This window comes from Pongo abelii, chromosome 1 (genome assembly GCF_028885655.2).
Source record: "Pongo abelii isolate AG06213 chromosome 1, NHGRI_mPonAbe1-v2.0_pri, whole genome shotgun sequence".
In the NCBI taxonomy this organism is placed as follows: Eukaryota; Metazoa; Chordata; class Mammalia; order Primates; family Hominidae; genus Pongo; species Pongo abelii.
In genome coordinates this window covers 16,477,508-16,499,210 of record NC_071985.2, presented here as the reverse complement: position 1 = coordinate 16,499,210, position 21,703 = coordinate 16,477,508, and the positions used below count along the sequence as shown (strand labels likewise).

Here is a 21,703-nt window from a genome sequence, read left to right as displayed (position 1 = left end):
TTTGTGTTAGAAGTATTCCCTTGTCTTTAAAAACTCTTCTCAGATCTCTGTTATACTGAACTATAATTCTAGAAAAAAATTAGAAAACTTAGGTAAGAGGTTTTGCTTCAAAACTGTGTACTAAGGAAAGGTTATAGTGTTTTCCTTCCAAAATTCCACTGAATTTTGGACCGACGTAAAAATATGAATACATCCAAAGTAGCCTTGGAAAACAAGGAAAATGCTGGTGGTGGACAAGACACCCAGTTTGAGGAACTTCTGGAAGACACAAAGCAGTTGGGATTATGTTGATGAAAAAATTGGTTACAAATCCACTCTTCAACACAGCCCCATGAGAGTGCTTCTGGAGAAATGAGAAGATGGTATTTTCCAACAGAGCCCCAGATAAAGTTCAAGCTGGTTGGCAGGGCTTGGGCATAGGAGCAGGTTAAGGGACAACTGAGGGAAAAGCAGAACCCTGAGTACAGGGAAGGAGCTGGGGTGGGCTCAAGGTTAACTACTAGAATAAGTATTGGGACCAAGGAGAAAAACTATTTTTCACCTTTGACACCAAAACATACATTCAAACTGTCTCAATGTTATTGGAACGACTACTAACCCTCGTGGCAAATTAAAATGGTATAAACCTGGTCATTGGAGACAGACAAATGGCGTTTGCCTCCTTGATTATTTTACTCCTTGGAGACTTTCTTCATCATAGAACTGGTTTCAGGATTGAGTCAAATAACATATATAGCATATATGACAGTGAGTGTGAGTGAGTATTAGGTGATGTATTTAATGATATTACAAAGAATGCACCGTGGTATCTGTATTCCAGCCTATGGGGATGTATTTTCAATTAAAACTTCAGTCAAGAAATCAAGTGTTTCTTCCAGAAAGTTTAAACAACTTTCCTATAGCATAGCAAGGCAAAAGAAGTCCATGGTGATAAAAGAGGCAGCACAGACTTCTGGCCAGGCAAGAAGACTTTAGGTCACAGAGCACAGCCACAAAACCAAGCAGAAGGAGGAGCCCTTCTCAGACTATTAAGCAAAATGGGGCCTCTAGCTTTGTGCAGAGTACTTAGGAGAGGGGACTACAAAATGTCCTTACTATACAGAAAGAAAGGAAACACTGATCCAGGTCCCCAGTAAAGACAAAATTTTCTAAAAGAGCAAGAAAGTGGTGTATCAGTGCTGGGAAGCATATGTTTCCCTGCAAATCTAGGTAAGTAGCCCCTCCTATAGGAGGTTGTTTTAAAACCTCCTAAACAATTTTTTTTCCTGTTTATATATTCCATGTGTTTTCATAGTAGGTACACAAAAAATGTTTATTCTTTCCTTTGAATACCTTGAGGTCTGGGGTGGGGATGGGGTGAGTGGGGAAGGAGCTGTCATAATGCATCATAATAAAATAGGTAGAAACTTACAGAACGAGTTGGGAAGGGATGAGACTTAGCTTTCAGGCCGGATACTGTAACTGAGTAGTAGAGCCCTTGGTAGCAGAAATCCATGAAAAGATTTGGGTTTTAAATTGAAAGGAAGTTTGTGCTTTCCAGGAACAGGGCAGCACAGGAAATTAGATGAGCTCCTGAGCAATAGTGAGACAAGGTAACAGCTAGAGGTCATATTCAGAAAGAACATGGAAGAGAAGAGGTCCATGAGTCAGTAAGTCAGCTGGTTACTGCAGGATCAGAAACCTATACTTGTAGCTTGACTATTTAGGATACTCTATGTTGTGTCCCTTTGTATGTGCTTCTTGTTTTTAATATCATTCTTTTTGAAGGATCTTCTAGTTGATCCATACAAGCAGTAGGAAATGACTTTGGTTGTAGCTATAATTGAGCAGAAACCCTAAAGGGAGAGCAGCATATCCCTAGAGTCTACATTATCAAAAGACTGAGAAAAAACATATAGGGGCTTTTAGAAAGTCCCTTCTTTTTACCCAAAGATTTCTCGTTCAGCTTTTCTTTACTGAAGACCTTGGAGCACTTCATATTTTGTTTTATTAAGGGAAGCTGTTCAGTCACAGAGAGTCTCACACCCATCAGCTGCCTTGAGTACTGTATCTCATTACTTACAATTTCAGTGTCAACCTTGTGGAGTGAATTGGGACTGAATTCTGGACTCAGAATGACATAACAAATAGTGGATTGGTTTAGATACAGAAGAGTCTATTGTCAAAAGAGTTGGCCTGAAAATTGTTTCTTGCATATCCAACATTTTTAAGACTATTTCCAAGTACTTTTGGATAGTGTTTATTAACCTGAGGGAAAAGATCTTTGTAATCTCCTGAGAAAGTCCAGCATGGGCGACAAAAGCGAGACTCCATCTCAAAAAAAAGAAAAAAAAATAGTCCTGAGTATGAACATGCATGCTTCTTGTTAGCAAAGTACTCTGTATCCCTGATATTCTCTGTAATGGCCAGAAGCCGAGTATGTCAGAGGGCAGAACTTACATTTTCAGGGGAAACTTCCTTCCATTCTAGTGCTTCTTTTCTACAGTGATTTCTTGGTGCCCTCTTCCTACCTCACCGATCACAGTGTGAGTTCCTACTGTCAACCTCTAAAAACCAGTGTGAGAGGCAGGATCTTACTACAATTATGGCTTCATTTTTCATTGGCAAACAGGATTGCTAATAATTTGTTGATGTGTTGTTGTCATTAATTTTAACACTAATGTCTTCTTATACTGAATAGCACTTTACAGCTTATGAAGGACTTCCACTATTTCACTTCATCTTTACCAGAACCTTGTGAGCTAAGTATTAATATAGATGAGGAAACAGGCTGTTTTCCATATTCATTGCCTTTCTCACTTTCATAGAGAAACTGAAAGACTTTCAGCATAAATCTCAGAAAAATAGTGTTTCTTCAATCCTTATAATATCATTTCCAGAATCAGAGTCTGTCATTAGATTAAATTCCAGTTTATTTTATTTTGTTGTGGTAAGAACACTTAATATGAGATCTACACTTCTAGCAAATTTTTAAGCATACAATTCATTCTTGTTGACTGTAGGCACAGTGTTGCACAGCAGCTCTCCAGAGCTTATTAACCTTGCTTTGACTGACACTTTATGCCCAATGATTAAAAATTTCCCATATCCCCCTCATCTCAGCCCCTGACAACCACCATTCCATCCTTTGATTTTACACATCTGACTATTTTAGATACCTTGAGCAGAGGACCCACCTAAGCAATGCCTGGACTTATGACTCATGAACACTATCAGAAAACATGGCTGTTGTTTTAAGCTGCTAATTTGTTATGCAGCAATGGAAAAATAATGCAAGTGGCCAATGAAAAACACCATGGCAAATCAAGAGGGGGAGACTTTGAAAGAAAGGAAAAAGCTTTATATTTTAGGTACTTTAAGAAAGATCTCTTTTTATTCCTTTTTTGAGCAATAAGACCTACATTTTCATTTTTGACGGAGTGCCACAAATTGTATAGCTGGCCCTGGTTGTTACTCCAAGCTGGTAGAGGCAAATCCAATTGCTTACAGGTTTTCCATTGTGTTATCCAAGTACATATAGTATTTGGCACTACCTTTGTGGACGTAGTTATGTGTATCATACTGGAGCATTCTCTGTTGGGGGCTACACATTTTCTCTTCAGAATCTAGAACATTATCTTTAAAATTTTAATTTTACAGTCTGAATTAAAATGCCTACATTTCACACTACTGACAAATTTGGCTTCTAACACTTGTATACAGGATTACTCATAGCAACTCTCGGGAGGTAGAGCTAATGTGATTCTGCATACAGTATTTTCAGTACATAACATGAAATTATTGAACAATACATAATCATTAACTGTCTCTATTCTTGTCAGTTACGGTGATTTCCAAGGATTTTTATAAAGATTGGCTTTTTTTTTTTTTTTTTTTTGAGATGCAGTCTCGCTCTGTTGCCCAGGCTGGAGTGCAGTGGCACAATCTCGGCTCGCTGCAAGCTCCGCCTCCCGGATTCACACCATTCTCCTGCCTCAGCCTCCCGAGTACCTGGGACTACAGGCGCCCGCCACCACACCCGGCTAATTTTTTGTATTTTTAGTCGAGATGAGGTTTCACCGTGTTAACCAGGATGGTCTCGATCTCCTGACCTTGTGATCCACCCGCCTTGGCCTCCCAAAGGACTTTCTTAATAATATTTCTTTAGCACTAGTTGCAGACTTCTATAGTAGTGCTATGCCCTTCAAACGGGTTGTTTTGCTGATGTTCTTGGGATATGTAAGTGTAACCAGTATGGCCCCCTGCACAGTGTGGGGTATAAATATAACAATCCCCCTTTTACATTCCCGTGGATTATTCTAGCTCCATATATTTATGTTAGCAGGAAATCCAGCACCAAGCTTTTATGAACTCCATCATCCTAAATGGTCCAAGATCCTGAGAAGCTTACTTGGCCTTATTTGCATGGTTGCTCTTGCTTACAAATGCCAGGCCATGTTGCCCACCAACTAGGCTCGGTTTTCAACTGCTGTGGCTTCTATTGCTGTGACACAGTGTTGCATCTAAAGACCAGTTGCCTCCCTGGTTCTGATTGCCACACAGATCTCCAAGGTACAAGTGATTATGGTTTTTACTCACAAGCTAACATTTATGGGGTGGTTGGGTCTGAAGTTGTCTTAAAGGCCTTCGTCATCATGATCTATATATTCTGTGTGGAACAAGGATCGCTAGTACAGGTTCTTACTTTCCTTGTTTTCTTTGGGTTTTTAAGGTCCTTTCCTACAAGAGAACTTTGACTGACATTATCCTAAAACCTCAGAGTTCCTAATAATTTTAATCATCTAAAGACAAAGGGTCATGGGCTTTATCTTATTCCTCACTGAAGCCTACTTAACTCCTACTTAACTCCATGCAAATTTACTTTCCCTCTCTCCATTTCCACTGAATCACAAAAAGAATCTGAGATTTGTAGGCCAATAGATGTTGTCTTAGTTCATTTATGCTGCTATAACTGCATGCCACAGACTGGGAATTTAGATGAACTGAAGTTTATTGGCTCACAGTTCTGGAGGCTAAGAAGTACAAGATTGAGGGGCTGGCACTTGGAGAGGGACTTCTGCTGCATCATAGCATGGCCAAAGGTGAGTGACCAAAAGAGAGTCAAAGGGGGACAAACTCATTTTTTTATAAGGAATCCATTCCCATGATAATGACATGAATCTATTCATGAGGACAGAGCCCTCATGGCCTAACCACCTCTTAACCGTCCTTCTTCCTAATACCATTCCAACGGCAATTAATTTCAGCATGAGTTTGGAAGGTGACAAATGTTCAACCCATAACATATGTTATTCTACTTCTATTTACATAACCAAGAGTGACCTTTATAGTGTTATGGGAAGAGTCCAATAACTTTCCTTGCAGAGTTTTCTGTGTCCCCTTATAGAAAAGCGTTTGGCAGTGCTAACTTAAATAAATAAAATTAGGTTTACCTGTGCCAACTACCTGTACAGATGTGTATGTTGAGAATGTCTTATTTAATTTTTTTCTCCCTAATCACTAGCAAGGAGGCTAGCATAGTGCCTTCACAAAATATATTGTCTCAGTCCATTTGTGCTGGTATAATAAAATACCACAGACTGGGTAATTTATTTAAAAAACAGAAATTTATTTCTTACAGTTCTGAAGGCTGAGAGTCTAGTATCCTGGCACCAGCAGGTTCAGTGTCTGGTGAGGACCCAATCTCCAATTCCAAGATGGTACCATGTTTCTGTATCCTCTGGAGGGGATGAATACTGTGTCGTTACATGGAAGAAGGGACAGAAGAGCAAGAGAGATGAACTCCCTTCATCAGGCCCTTTCATAAGGGCACCTAATTCCATTTATGACATGACTCAATCACCTCCTAAAGGCCACATCTCTTCATATGTTGCATTGGAGATTAAGTTTTAACATGAATTTTGGAGCAGACGAAAACATTCAAACCATAGCATATATGCTTCATGAATGTAGGTGGAATTGAATAGAAACAATAATCAATAGTAGCATAAATTCTTATCTTACAAATTAGGGTGTTTCATACTTTGTCTACCTCACTGCTTAGCTAAGAGTTACTCTGCTATCCAGAAATTTGGAGGTTGGACACTGGGAATAATGATCCATTAAACTAGCTTGCTTAGTCCCTTGCTATCTCAAGGTGTAAACCAAGACAAAACTATTTTGATAATCCCTCAAACCAATCCACTTGGCTGATAACGTTTGGATCCACCTGGCTTAAGAATGGAGATGACCACAGACCAGGGTGATATCACTGCCCATTCTTGATGCTGCCCCATTGTCTGAATTTACTCTTGGGATAAGTTATGCAAACTGACTTCCCCCAGAAAGATGCACTTTTGTAGTGGATGTTTTTCTGGCTGACAATGATTCCAACATATGGCACCTCCTAGGAGACACCAGAAGATTGAAACGCTCTGATCTCCATGCTTCAACTGCGTTCCTTCAAATAGCTTGGTTATAAAACCCATAACAAATAAAACTTCCTTTAACACTATCAGAGTGTTAGGAAGAGCTAGACTGTGGTGTATATTTAGACCACTTTGTACCTGAATTTAAATTTTAACATCTCTTTGTAGGCAACCAGTTTCACTGTGTGCACTATACAGAACGAGAATGCAAATGAATGTGGTCCCAGTAGCTTGTTTTTATTATGTAGTATTTCAAACATTCAGACGAATAAATAACACAACGAACTCCTGTGTACACATCACCAAGATTTAACTCAGTGATGATACTGTGCTGTGTTTTCAGTCTTTCTCTTTCTCCCTCCCTCCCTTATTTTCTCATAAATAAACAGTCACAACTGAAAGTCTCTTGTTTCCCCTCCCCATTGCTTTGGCCTCCCTTCCAAGGAGTAACTCTTGCTCTAGGCTTGCTGTATTTCCTTCCCATTTCTACTGGGGGATGCATAGGTTGTTTCCAGATTTCCCTTAATGGAAAGAGTGCTGCAATTCATACTCTTGTCTCTCTGTTCACATGTGCTCGAATTTCCTTAGGGTTTTATATGTAGAACTGGAATACCAGGCCCTAAGTTATGCATATCTTCAACATTGCCAAATTACTCTCCAAAGCAGTTGAACCATTTACCATGCCACTAGCAGCATGTGAGAGTTCTTGTTTCTTCACCTCCTAGCCCAAAACTGGCAAAGGATAGATGTTTTCATTTTTACAACTATATATTTAACTACCCTAGCTTTACAGTCAGTCTTGATATTCAGAGAGAAAAGCCTACCCTCTATTTTTCTTCCTTTTTTATGCTAAGCCAGCAGTTCTCAAACTTTTGGTCTCAGGAACCCCTTACATTTTTAGAAACTACTGAAAATTCCAAAGAGTTTTTAAAATGTGGATTATATCCATCAATATTTGCTCTATTAGAAATTAAAAGTTTAAGATATTTAATGCTTATTTATGAATTCATTTAAAAGTAATATTAGCAAACCCATTGCATGTTAATATAACATTTTTAAAATAAAGGTAATAAATTTTCCAAAGCAAAGATTTAGAAGAATGGCATTATTTTACAGTTTTGCCATTTTAAAAAATGCCTGGCTTAATAGAAGATAGGTAGATTATCGTATCTGTTTAATTGAAGATAGCTAGAGCCTCCTACCTGCTTCTGCATTCAATCTATCATGATATCACATATTATGTAGCCTCTGGAAGACTCCACAGTACACTAATGAGAGAATGAGAGTGAATATGGCAAATAACGTTTCAGCATTATTATGAAAATGGTTTTGACCTCATGGACCCCATCCTGACCCTTCCCAGAAGGTTCTTGGGAACCCCTAAGAATTTCTAATCACACTTTGAAAAGTGCTTTTCTAGACTCTTTTTGGCCCTTTTTCTTCCATGTGAATTATGGGGTCACTTTATAAAGATCAAGGAAATAGATTTCTTAACCTATTGAAGTGATTTGTCCTTTAAGGGTTGGTAAAACTTGCCTATAAACATGTCTGGGCCTTGTGATTCTTTGTGGTAGAACTTGCTGCTCACATTGTTTGGGGACTTGATTTTATTAATATATGATTAAAAATGTCAATTGGACTGCTGTTGTTTCCTAAAGTTTTAAAATGTAGTGTACTTTATATACTTTTGTAAAACATGTACAGTTGTTTAAAGTTTTTTTTTTTTTTTTTTGAGAAGGGATCTCACTCTGTCACCCATGCTGCAGTGCAGTGGCGTGATCTTGGCTCACTGTAACCTCTTCCTCCTAGGTTCAAGTGATTCTCCTGCCTCAGCCTCCCGAGTAGCTGGGATTACAGGCATGTGCCACCATGCCTGGCTAACTTGTTGTATCTTTAGTAGAGACAGGGTTTCACCACGTTGGCCAGACTGGTCTCGAACTTCTGACCTTGTGATTGACCCACCTTGGCCTCCCAAACTGCTGGGATTACAGGCGTGAGCCACCGTACCTGGCCTAAAGATTTTTTAAAATATGATTTTGAAAAGTTAAAAGGAGTCAAAGATTGTCTATTACTTTCACTGACTCCAATGAACACATTTCTGTATTTATTTTACTGACCTCTCAGTTGCATTCAACATACTTACCTACTTACTATATCTTCTTCCACTTTCTGTTCCTGCATTTCTTGGCATCCCGCTCTTCTAATCCCTACCTTTCTAGACTCTCACTCTACATCCAAATACTGGATTCTAGCTCTTACTCCTGCTCTTTTAAATCTCTCTCTAAACGGTCTCAGTTATCTCATCTCTCCTATTGCTTTAAAAACAACCTAGATGCTGATAACTTCCCTATTTTAATTTTCAACACAAATCTCCTTTCTGAGTTGTAGACTCACATTTCTCCCTGAAATATCAATTTATATTTCACAGGTGTCTCAAACTTAATGAGTACAAAATGTGACTTTTGATTCCCACTCCCCAAAATAGTTCCTCTACTAGTTATCGGTACTGAGCATTCTCCATTTACACCCTCTATTTTCTCTGTACCTTTCTCCACCCTGCTTTGAGCCCAGGATGCTGCTACCTGTATAGGCTGCATTAGTGGTCAACTTTGGATTTCGGCTTCTATTTCGGGTTTGTTGGTGGTGGGGTCGGGCAGGAGATTGGAGGGCAGGAGGAGAGAAAAGTTGGGGTATTGAGTTCTCTGCCTCCCTTCTTGCCAGCCTTGAGTTGGTAGTGGCTGCATTTCTACATATAAGTCATAAGTTTCATGGAACTTTTTTTTTTAGCTGTGGCTACAACTACAACTCTCAGTTTCAGGAAGCGACTACTCCACTTGCCCTTTCAGACCTAGGAAGGATAATGGCTTCTTGCATTGGTAGTTCTGGAGTCCTTCGCCATCCCTTGTTTGTTTCTCTTAACTCTGTCCACTGCTTTGTAAATAGCGCCTGCTATTAAACTTTCATCAGTGATCTTGTCTGAGTGTACCATCTGTTTCCTGCCAAGATCCTGACTGATGCATCTTCCCAGTTTTGGAGAGCCACCACCTCTCTGATGACTTTAGCCAGAAAACTGGCATCATTGTCCCTTCTATTCACCTTCCACATCCAATCCATCAACCCATCCTGGTGGCACTGCTTCCTACCCACACCTTGAAATAAGCCATGGCTAAGTGTTACGCAGCCTCTTTACTGTTCTTCCCATTTTCAGCTTTGCCTCATTCAATCTATTCACTGCATGGCAGACAGAGTTATCTTTAAAAATATCTATCAGGCTGTTAATTCTTCACTGCTTAAAACACATGAATGGCATTCTTTTAGTATTTTAGTTCTTTTAGTTCTTTCTTTTAGTTCTTTTGGATTTTCAGTAAAATCCATATTCTTGATCATAGGCTTACAAGCCCCCATATGGTCGGATCTCTACTTGCCTCTCCAAATGCACCTCATATCTCACTCCAACTTGCCCTCTGATGTTCCAGGCACACCGTCCCCGCTGTTGTTCCTTAAACATGGAGAACTCATTTACACCCCAGGGCCTTTGCTTGAGCTGTTCCCCTTGCAGGGAACTCTCGATCTCCTACATGGAGCACTTATTACTCTGCTTTTCACATGCTCTTCTCATCTTTTAGGTTTCTATTTAAATGTCACTTCTTCAGAAAGGCATTATGAAAATCCTATCAAATTAAGTTTCTCAATCTCACCTTGCCCACACCACATTATTTTCTGTCATTGCATTTGTTAATTCTTTTATAGTGTATTACAACATATAATATCAATAATATGTTATAATATATAACATTATTTTTTGCATTCAATAAATATTTGTTTAATGAATAGATACTTAGGCATTTAAGTGAGAAAAAAGTAGTGTTTTTTAAAAAAGTGTTCACAAAAAAATGGCAATGGAAACTGAAGAGAGAATTTTCTTTACAATAACAACAACAAAGATTTACTCTCCCTATATATGTTTTTCCTCTTTTCCCTTGAGAAAATGATCAACATTTAGATGTTCTTAGCCTGTTAAGGATCCAGAAAAACCACTTAGCTGCAGAGAAAATTTCAATTACACAATGGAGATTAAAGTTTCAGTACTTGGGAATAATTATAAAGATGTTTTCCATTATATGTGTTCAAGAAAGTAAAAAAGAAAGGCATTAAAACTCAATGGAAAAGCATTTCAAATGATAATCAATTTATTATCTTTATTGCAATCACAGGAAAATTATTTCAAAACCTCACATCTTGGGTCTGAGGCCCAAAGACAAATCACTTAACGGCATGGTTAAAACTCAATAATTAAAAAAAGCCTAGATTGAGCAGGAACATTTTAAAACATCATGCTATTACCAAAACCATTAAATGAAGGGATAACATTTGGCTAATCATTGAAACACACAGTGATGTTTTCTCCTCTGAGATGCATTTGTTATTTGCACAACTAACTTACCACTTAGAATTCTGAGTCTTTAATTGCAATTATTTTTCATGTATCTGTAGTTTATTTCTTGCTTCTATGTGATAATTTTGTGGCTAGGAATGCATTTAAAACGTCTTTTTATTCTCTAAATAACCTTCTAGAGGACTGTAGTGAACATCTATTAATTTTACCACCTAGAATCCCTTTACTTTTCTTTAGCTATAACAGTTTACTGTAATTTTCCTCTGGGAAAGCTCCTCAATCACTTCTCTTGAGCATTGTGATTTGATGAGCTTAATCCCACCTCTAGTTTAAAACAGCAAGCATATTTACTCTTCCAGGAAAGGTAATTGGATGGCACATGATTTCACATCAGGAAATGTTTTAAAACTGTTCTGGGAGGAACATTCTCTTTTTCCCACTGGGTCTGAATGATGAAGTATGTTGGAACCCATCTTGGAAGCAATCACAAGAGAGATTCTTCCAGAGGAGGAGCCAACACCAAAAAATAAAAACATAGAAACAGTCCTGGTCACATTGAGTCTTACGTCATACATCTGAAAAGAGTTAATTCTTGGACTCTTAAATAGTATTAGCGAGTAAATTCATTTTTTAAAAAAAGACCATTTTAGATTTATAGGTCTCTCACTTGCAACCAGAATAATTCCTGTACACAGTAGTCATATGATTAATGTTGCTGATTAATTTGTACAAGTTTCCTCTTTATTTCCAGCCCTCTTACAAAAATATTGAAAGACCCTCTTGATTTGATTAAATGGAAAAACAAATCTGTACCATGATGAATGTTCTTTAGTTTTTCTGGATCAAACATCTGTGTTTGAAGCACCAAAATTTACTGATTAATATACTATTTCCAGGCCATTCTTGATGTATGGGAAACTTTCCCTCTTATATATACAAAAACAAATAAGGAATCTTTAATTTTTTTTTTTTTTTTTGAGACAATCTCACACTGTTGCCCAGGCTGGAGAGCAGTGGCACAATCTGGCTCACTGCAACCTCTGCCTCCCGGGTTCAAGCGATTCTCATGCCTCAGGTGCTCGAGTAGCTGGGACTACAAGCATCCACCACCACACCCAGCTAATTTTTTATATTTTAGTAGAGATAGGGTTTTACCTTGTTGGCCAGGCTGGTTTTGAACTTCTGAGCTCAGGCAATCAGTCTGCCTGGGCCTCCCAAAGCACTAGGATTATAGGCGTGAGCCACCACGTCCAGCCCCAATTTTATACTCATTTAAAATTAGAACGCATTTCTTCATTCTGAAAAAAGCATTTCCTTGTTTTTGTCAACAACAAAGAAATGCATTCTTCAGAATAAAAACCTGTAATCAAACAGGTCAATTTAGTTTAATGTTGTACCTAATAAAGGAGTTTAAAACCATTTAAAAAGTAGACATAATTTTCCAGAATTTAAGCATGACAAATACTTTTGTTTAAAATTAAATGATTCAGCCCAGTGCTGTGGCTCAGGCCTGTAATCCCGGCTCTTTGGGAGGGAGAAGCACTTGAACTCAGGTGGCAGAGGTTGCAGTGAGCCATGATGGTGCCACTGCACTCCAGCCTGGGTGACAGAGTGAGACCCTGTCTCAATCAATCAATTAATCAATCAATAGGATTAAGTTATTCAGATGTATAAACAGAAAATGAAAATCACTTGTAATCTCATTCCTAGAAATAATAGCTGATATTTCAAAGCATATTGTTCTAAATACTTTCTATTCATAGTTTTTTTGTTAAAAGTCAAAAAATAGAAATATCCTATTAATCTAATAATTATTTAATAACAGTGACAATAGTGTGGCAGTCTTTCCATGTCAACATAAATAAATATCATTTTTAATGACTGCTCAGTACTCCATTGCATGGATATACCATAATATTTTTTAAAAACACATCACTTGTTGAAGAACATTCACATTGATTCTCTAACATTAGTATTATAAATGAGGTTAATAAATCATCACATATTTATATAATTTTTTTAGAATACTATCCAAGAACAGTAATAGCTGGCACATTTGAAAATTTACTACATATTGCCAAATTGTCTTCTAAAAAAGTTGCACCTTCCAGCTTTCCATATAATTACAAACTCTGTGAATGGACATCCTTGTTTATTTTCATCCATCTATTAGACAATAAATGGTCTGACTTTGCTGGTTTAGTTTTAATTTCTTTGACAATTAATGAGTGAATCTTTTTTATGGGTGAACTATCAGTTTTTATGGCTGTGTAGAAAAACACCCAAAAACTTAAGGCAATGATTCATTACTCCAGGGGTCAGCCAAGTGGTTCTGACTTGGCCTGTGTTGCCTGGGCTCACTAGTGAGTCTTTGGCTTGCTGCAGGCAGGCCAGGTACTTTTGCTTCCAGAACTGGCTGTGAGCAAGCTGGGGCACCTTGGTTTTCTTCCACACGGCTCCCAGCAACATCAGAAAAAGTCCAAGCTGGTTTAATGGTAGTGGCATGGTTCCAGGAGAATGAACAGAAGGTGCAAATCCTCTTGATACTAGACTTGGAACTGGCACAATATCCCATGCACCTCATTCTACTTGTCAAAGTAAGTCACAAGGCTAGTTGAGATACAACGGGTGGGGAAAAACACACACACACAAAACAAAAAACTACACCTCTCTTGCCAGGAGCTACAAACTCACACTGCAAAAGGGCATAGACGCAGGGAGAAAATAATTTGAGCTGTGTTTTCAAACCATTTACCACCACGTTTTCTTTAGATCAGTAAGTAGATCAAAAGTCTCATTAAGCACCTTTTTTTTCTAAAAAAAATTATTTCCACAGTTTATTGGAGAACAGGTGGTGCTTGGTTACATGAATAAGTTCTATGGTGGTGATTTGTGAGATTTTGGCACACCTATTACCCAAGCAGTATACACTGCACCCAATTTGTGATCTTTTATCCCTCACCTCCTTCCAACCCTTTCCCCCTGAGTCCCCAAAATCCATTGTGTCTTTCTTATGCCTTTGCATCCTCATAGCTTAGCCCACACACATGAGTGAGGACATATGATGTTTGTTTTTCCATTCTTGAGTTACTTCACTTAGAATAATAGCCTCCAAATTCATCCAGGTCACTGTGAATGCCATTAATTCATTCCTTTTTATGGTGAGTAGTATTCCATTTTGTGTGTGTGTGTGTGTGTGTGTGTGTGCGTGTGTGTGTGTGTGTGTATCTATATACATCTCACGGTTTCTTTATCCACTCATTGATTGATGGGTTAGGCATTTGGGTTGGTTCCATGTTTTTGCAATTGCAACCTTGCTGCTATAAACATGCATGCACAAGTATCTTTTTCATATAGTGACTTATTTTCCTCTTGGTAGATACCCAGCAGTGAGATTTGGATCAAATGGTAGATCTACTTTTAGTTCTTTAAGGAATCTCCACACTGTTTTCCATAGGGATTGTACTAGTTTACATTCCCACCAACAGTGTAGAAGTGCTCCCTGTTCACTGCATCCATGCCAACACGTATTATTTATTTATTTATTTATTATTTTGTTTTGTTTTTGAGACAGAGTCTTGCTCTGTTGCCCAGGCTGGAGTGCAGTGGCACAATCTCTGCTCACTGCAACCTCCGCCTCCCAGGTTCAAGCGATTCTCCTTCCTTAGCCTCCCGAGTAGCTGGAATTACAGGCATGCACCACCATGCCGGGCTAATTTTTGTATTTTTTTAGTAGAGACAGGACAGAGTTTCACCATATTGGTCAGGCTAGTCTCAAATTCCTGACCTCAGGTGATCCACCCACCTCGGCTTCCTAAAGTGCTGGGATTACAGGTGTGGGCCACCATGCCAGGCCTATGTTTTGATTTTTTGGTTATGGCCATTCTTGCAGGAGTAAGGTGGTATCACATTGTGGTTTTGATTTGCATTTCCCTGATTATTAGTGATGCCGAGCATCTTTTCATATGTTTGTTGGCCATTTGTATATCTGCTTTTGAGAAATGTCTATTCATGTCCTTAGCCCACTTTTTGATGGGACTGTTTGTTTTTTTCTTGCTAATTTGTTTGAGTTCATTGTAGATTCTGGGTATTAGTCCTTTGTCAGGTGAATGGATTGTGAAGATTTTCTCCCACTCTGTGGGTTGTCTGTTTACTCTGCTGACTGTTCCTTTTGCCGTGCAAACGCTCTTTGGTTTAATTAAGTCCAAACTATTTATCTTTTTTTTATTGCATTTGCTTAAATGGGTTCTTGGTCATGAAATCCTTGCCTAAGCCAATGTCTAGAAGAGTTTTTTCAATGTTGTCTCTACAAGTTTTATAGTTTCAGGTCTTAGATTTAAGTTTCTGACCCATCTTGAGTTGATTTTTGTATAACCTAAGAGATGAGGATCCAGTTTCATTCTTCCACATGTGACTTGCCATTTATCCCAGCACCATTTGTTGAATAGGGTGTCTTTCCCCCACTTTATGTTTTTGTTTACTTTGTTGAAGACCAGTTGGCTGTAAGTATTAGGGTTTATTTCTTGGTTCCCTATTCTGTTCCATTGGTCTATGTGCCTATTTTTATGCCAGTATGATACTGTTTTGGTGACTATGGCCTTATAGTATACTTTGAAATCAGGTAATGTGATGTCTCCAGATTTGTTCTTTTTGCTTAATTTTGCTTTGGCTGTGCGGGCTCTTTTTTGGTTCCATATGAATTTTAGGATTGTTTTTTTCTTATTCTGTGAAGAATGATAGTGATATTTTGAGGGGAATTGCATTGAATTTGTAGATCGCTTTTGGCAGTATGGTCCGTTTCACAATATTGATTCTACCTATCCACAAGCATGAGCTTGGGGTGTGTTTCCATTTGTTTGTGTTGTCTATGATTTCTTTCAGCAGTGTTTTGTAGTTTTCCTTAAAGATGCCCACTGTCACCACTCCTCTTTAGCATAGTATTAGAAGTCCTAGCCAGAGCAATCAGACAAGAGAAAGAAAAAAAGGGCATCCAAATTGGTAAAGAGGAAGTCAAACTGTTGCTGTTTGCCGATGATATGATTGTTTAGCTAGAAAACCCTAAAGGCTCCTTTAGAAAGCTCCTGGAACTGATAAAAGAATTCTGCAAAGTTTCTGGATACAAAATCAATGTACACAAATCAGTAGCTCTTCTGTACACCAACAGCGACCAAGCTGAGAATCAAATCAACAACTCAGGCCGGGCATTGTCTCTCATGCCTGTAATCTCAGCACTTTGGGAGAATGAGGTGAGCAGATCACCTGAGGTTAGGAGTTTGAGACCAGTCTGACCAACACGGTGAAGCCCTGTCTCCACTAAAAATACAAAAATTAGCTGGGCTGTGATGGCGTGCCTGTAATCGCAGCTATTTGGGAGGCTGAGGCAGGAGAATCACTTGAACCCAGAAGGCGGAGGTTGCAGTGAGCTGAGATCGTGCCACTGCACTCCAGCCTGGGTAACAGAGCAAGGCTCCATCTCAAAACAACAACAACAAAAAAAACAACAAAAAACCCCCCACAAAAATCAGTAACTCAACCCCTTTTACAATAGCAGCAAAAAAAAAAAAAAAAAGGAATATACCTAATCATTAAGCACTTTGGAAACAAATTAATATTTTGGAAGGTATTCAGATTTTTTTCCTCTATGTGAAAGGTAAATCATGATAAATTTATTTCTTCTTCTGTCTCTTGGGTCACGAAAAGCACTAATTTAATGTCTTCTATTAGCTGTATCTTTTTTTCTGTCACCCCAGTTTTCATTTCAGGTTAATTGAAGTGTAGGTTTTCCAAATTGGTTTTTGCTTAGGCTCACTAAAGTTGACCCATTAGCTCTGAATTTTTTTCTATACATACTTTGAAAGCTAGAATTACTGAAAGGAGTAATTTTTTCCATTTAAATGTACTTTGCTTATTATTTCCCAGGTTCTGATAGCAATATACTGCTCAGTGGGAAAAGATTTCTCCTGTGATTGAATGTTCCTAGCACTGTGTTTAGGAAATTTCTTTCAATTTTTTCTCTTAATATTTTTCTAGTGCTGAGATCCTGCGGTTTGAAGGACTGTTATTTCAGAGACATAGGCCATGCTTAGTGGAGACTCATTCAGAATGGAAACAAAGCTTAGATGCTGATTATCCAAATACACTATTTTGAATATGAGACTCTTCTTACTGAAAGAACAATTTGGAGATATATATGGTCAAATGACTAGGCTAAATTTATCTATATTAATTTCCTAAACAATGTAGGTAAATTGCACATTTTAAAATATTCCAGCCTCTCAAAACATGGCACCTACCCTCAATATTTCTAATAATCATTCACTTGTTCAGCACATATACAGCACTTAACCACATGAACGCTTTGTAAAAGTTTAGGGGAACATGAGAAATAAGTCAGACACCGTCCCTGTTGTCCCTGTTTACAATCTACTGTGAGACACAGATAATTAAGGAGGTGATTATAATCATGTGGGAAAAGCAGTTCTTCCTGTAGATTCAGACAAGAGATTCCAGATTTTCAAGGGATCTACATCTCAAACCCAAAGAAGTAAATCCCTCAAAGCATAATGGGGCAGGGCAAGATGGCTCAAGCCTGTAATCCCAGCACTTTGGGAGGCTGAGGCAGGTGGATCACCTGAGGTCAGGAGTTCAAGACCAGCCTGGTCAACATGGTGTCCAGGTCTCTACTAAAAATACAAAAATTAGCTGGGCCTGGTGGTACACACCTGCAATTCCAGCTACTCAGGAGGCTGAGGCAGGAGAATTGCTTGAACCTGGGAGGCAGAGGTTGCAGTGAGCTGAGATTGCACCACTGCACTCCAGCCTAGGCAACAGAGCAAGACTCCGTCTCAAAAAAAAAAAAAAAAAAAAAAGAAGAAAAGAAAAGAAAAGCAAAGAGAAAATAAATTGAACTCAGGTAAGGAGAGATGATATGCAAAAGGATTATTGCAACAAGGGTGGGGAGACTCTTGCTCTAGGAAAGGAAACTGCAGCATTAGGGAAGGAGACTATAGCAATGCAGACAGTGCCATAACCATGAGATCAGTGTGCATCTCTGAGGTCAGCAGAAAAAGGTCTTTCTTTCATATGGAGTAGAGAAGGCTACCAAGAACCATGTGGGGGAGTGGGATGAGGCAGTGGCATGATCAAACAGTGGCTCAGTCTCTGTTTGTGGTCATTGCATTCTCTGGAGCAGGTCTTATAGAGAGGCTGTTCTGCATTCCTACATGCAAGAAAGGACCAAAGTCCAGGGGCCTGGGGGAAGGTGAGGAGCCTGAGCAGAGTTTGGTCAAGTCACATTGATGGCATCTTGTCCACACTGGCCAGTGGGGACCAATGGCTAATCATTCATGAGACACAGAATGGGAATTGGAAGGTCCGTGTCTAACCTTGTCATGGGTAAACAAATAGGTCATTGGTGGGTTTTATCTAAATCTTATGGGAAAGGGGAATTCCTTGCAAGAAGTCATTTTTTGGAACACTGAAGGTGTGTGTTGGGAAGGGGTAGTTTTGTAATCTCCCCTGTTTTCAAGAGGCACAGGACTTGGGGAAAGTTCAGTATCACCAGTGCCTCTGACACAGTCACCTATAACCTTGAACACCAGATGTTAGGATGAATGGAGTCCATGGTAAGTGCCACGACAGAAAGCCATCAGCTAGGAGTGTTGACATTACCTGGAGTCTTGCTAAAAATGCAGATTCTCAGACCTGTTGAATCAGAATCTTCATTTACAGTTGAGTCCCGAGATGATCCAGCCACAGGTGAAAGTTTTTGAAGTGCGGATCTGGCGAAGTCAGGAAAGCATCGCTAGAAGAAATGATCCCCTGGTTAACTAATTCTCTTTCTCTGGTAATGCTTTGATTTGAATGTTCACACATTCATTCATTTATAAAAACTAATTGTTTTTCCAAGAAAGTTGTATTAGTATCTACATGTTTTAGTTATATATTGCTCTGTAAACTACCCCCAAATTTAGTGGCTTAAAATAACAACAAGCATTTATTATTCTCACAGTTTCTGTGGGTCAAGAATTTAGGAACAGCTTAGTTGGGTGGTTTGCCGTCAAGATATCAGCCATGGCTGAAATCAACTGAAGACCTGGCTGCAGCTGGAGGACTCAAGGTGATCCACTCCCATAGCTGGCAAGTTGGTTCTTCTCCATGCTAGGCTCTCTATCCTGGGGCTTCTCCACAGGGCTGCTTGGGTATCCTCACAACATGGCGACTAGCCTACCCCAGAGAAAGAGCCAGAGGAAAGCTATCCTTTTTATGACATAGCCTTGGATGTCACATGGAATCACTTCCAACACAATGTATTCATTAGAAGCAAGTTACTAAGTCCAGCCCACTTTGGGAGGATGGAGAGAATTAGGCTCCAACTTTTTTTTTTTTTTTTTTAAACAAGGGAAAGCATGAACGCAGTCTCCCACTGCCACACATTATGCAATTGAGTTTCCTACATTTGAGGAAATTGCGGGGGTCAACACATTTGGAGTGCAATGGATGAGCCTTGCCCTGGGAAAACCACCTTTGTGATCATGGTATCTCCCCTGCCAGATAAGTATAGCCTCCGATTTTTAAAGGAAAGAATATCAATGGAGTTCCGGACATTATACAGCATTGTACAGGTGGGCTTTGTAATTTAATTTATTTGACATTTTGCTGCTGAAGACAGATAACTGATTCTGTTTTTCAGTCTCCAAAACTTACAAGAACATGCTTCATGATATTTTAACAAGACAGAAAATTTCAATAATCAGAATACTTTTTGAGAAAACTGTAATAGTTGGTGAAAGTCCGTAATTCAAAGGTGGTAAGATAGAACTTTCGTGGGTGACAAGGGGATAATTTTGCAGTTTGCTTTGTGGCAGCATGTGGAGGTGAGAGGGACAAGAAAGAAGCATAAAGAGCGGAGGGTAGAAGCCAAGAGATAGTGGAAAATCACGTGTTCTGTCCTGGTACTCCTTGCTGCTCTCCAGATTTTTAGTAAAGTTGTTGAGCTCACTTAATGTACAAGGCAAGTGGTGCTTTTTTTCAGACTGTGATGGGGCTAGGCTCTATATCTGGGCTGAGTCGAACCAAACTAAGAAACACATGCAGATATGGAAGACCAACAGAGAGAAGCAAGAGGAAGTAAAGTCAGAGGAGTTTGCAGAATGGGGGTGAGAGGTAAGGTGGACCATGGTGGGTGGTGAAGGAAGCCTCTCAAAGGCCATGGAATAGAGGACTGCAGTCATTTTTAGCTAGGTCTCCAAGGGACAGAGGGACCTTAGTTGACATGTGGATGGCACTGGATTTCTGGCAATTCTTTTCTTTTGCTGAGTAAACGGCATGATCAGAATATTATTTACTGAATTTCAGCTTTTGGTGCTATTTTAAAATAACACTAGAAAGTAACTATGAAAAATATCTCAAGTTAGAAGAAAATTTTTATTCATTTATTTAGGTTTGGAGTGGCAAGACGTAGAGCTTGAAATGTAATTTCACTTACCAGCAGCATGTTTACATTGCTGCCTGAATTCTCCCTCTGGAATCAGAATAATCTCCAGCATTTAGGGACCTCCTAGTTTATAAATGCTGTGGCCCTTTTTTTTCTGTTTCAGAAGCACACTCTTTCAATCTTATAAAATCCTGGCCAGGAATGAATGAATGATCTAAAACAAATGGTCAATGTGAACTTTTATCTTGCTTAATAGTTTGAAAATCTGTTTTGCGAAGCAAAATGACTTTCCTCAAAAAGCTTTTCCTGTATTTGGGGTTATAAACACATATTTTTTGAGAAGACAGTACATTTTCCTGAATTTCATATTCTAAAGGCTTAAATAATTTTCATAGTAAAACAAAATTGCCTCAAGTGCTATTACCTCCCTCTCCTAGACATCCATTAATGTAAAATAAAACTAATCTATAATAAATGCTTGTTCTAAGAATGCTTGGCAGAAGCCAGGTAAAATTTAACATTCTGTACAGCATTTGGTGACGAAGGACACACTATTATTGTTTAGAAGCATTACAGAAATTCTTTTTAAGCAAATCTTAGCTTTTAAAGTTGAAGCTTAGAATTTTGCTCAGCCCATTTTGTTTCCTAGGTCCCAGATATTGGGCATCTGCAAACTCAAAATTGATAAAGTTAGGCATACAGAGACAGAATATTTCTAGTTTATAAATAAAAGCAAGTTTTGCTCAACCCAATAAGAGCACTCCTAAAAAAATTAGTAAACGAAATAAATAAAAATGTATAATAAATTATTCAATAAAACCAAATCTAATGCATCCAAAGAGTTCACAGTCTAAATTCCTGGAGGGAAGAGTTGGGTGGGTGGGCTTTAAATCTCAAATGATTTTATTTCTTCCAATCCCTGTATTCATCTGTGCTTTGCCAAATTCTGCTTTCATGCTTCTTAATGACCTTTCAGCCCCCTTTTGTAAATGGTCCGTCCGGCTGAACATTTTGATCTTATCACCAACTTACTGCTCCAACCCAGAATGGAAGCCAATCTCTCCCTTTTTCTGGCACCAGTAGTGTCTGTAAGTGACTTTTCTAGAATAGAGGGCAGAAAATGTTTTTTGTAAAGGAACAGTTAGTAAACATTTTCAGCTTTGTGAGCCATATGGTCTCTGTTTTGACTATTCAGCTTTGAAGTTGTAGTGAGACAGCAGCCACAGACAATATGAAAATGAATGGGCATGGCTGTGTTCCAATAAAACTTTGCACTTGATCTTAGCCAAAAGGCCGAGAAGCGATTCCAATAAAACTTTATTTACAAAAATAGATGGTGGGCTGGATTTGGCCCACAGGCTGATGTGAAAGTTGTCAGAATCAAAATAGAGTCACGTGTGACAACTGGAACTGAGAAAGGCCATAATGGGGGGGTTCTCATGATTGTATGCCTGATAATAAGAA

At 38.8% G+C, this 21,703-nt stretch overlaps 1 non-coding gene across 1 annotated transcript; it reads right to left on the bottom strand.

The window, feature by feature from the left end:
• Window positions 1-19,200: 19,200 nt before the first annotated feature.
• On the bottom strand, window positions 19,201-19,364 carry LOC112130801 (U1 spliceosomal RNA). Its single transcript, XR_002913007.1, has one exon. It is a non-coding gene; the product is annotated as a U1 spliceosomal RNA (small nuclear RNA).
• Between the last annotated feature and the right edge of the window lie 2,339 nt (window positions 19,365-21,703).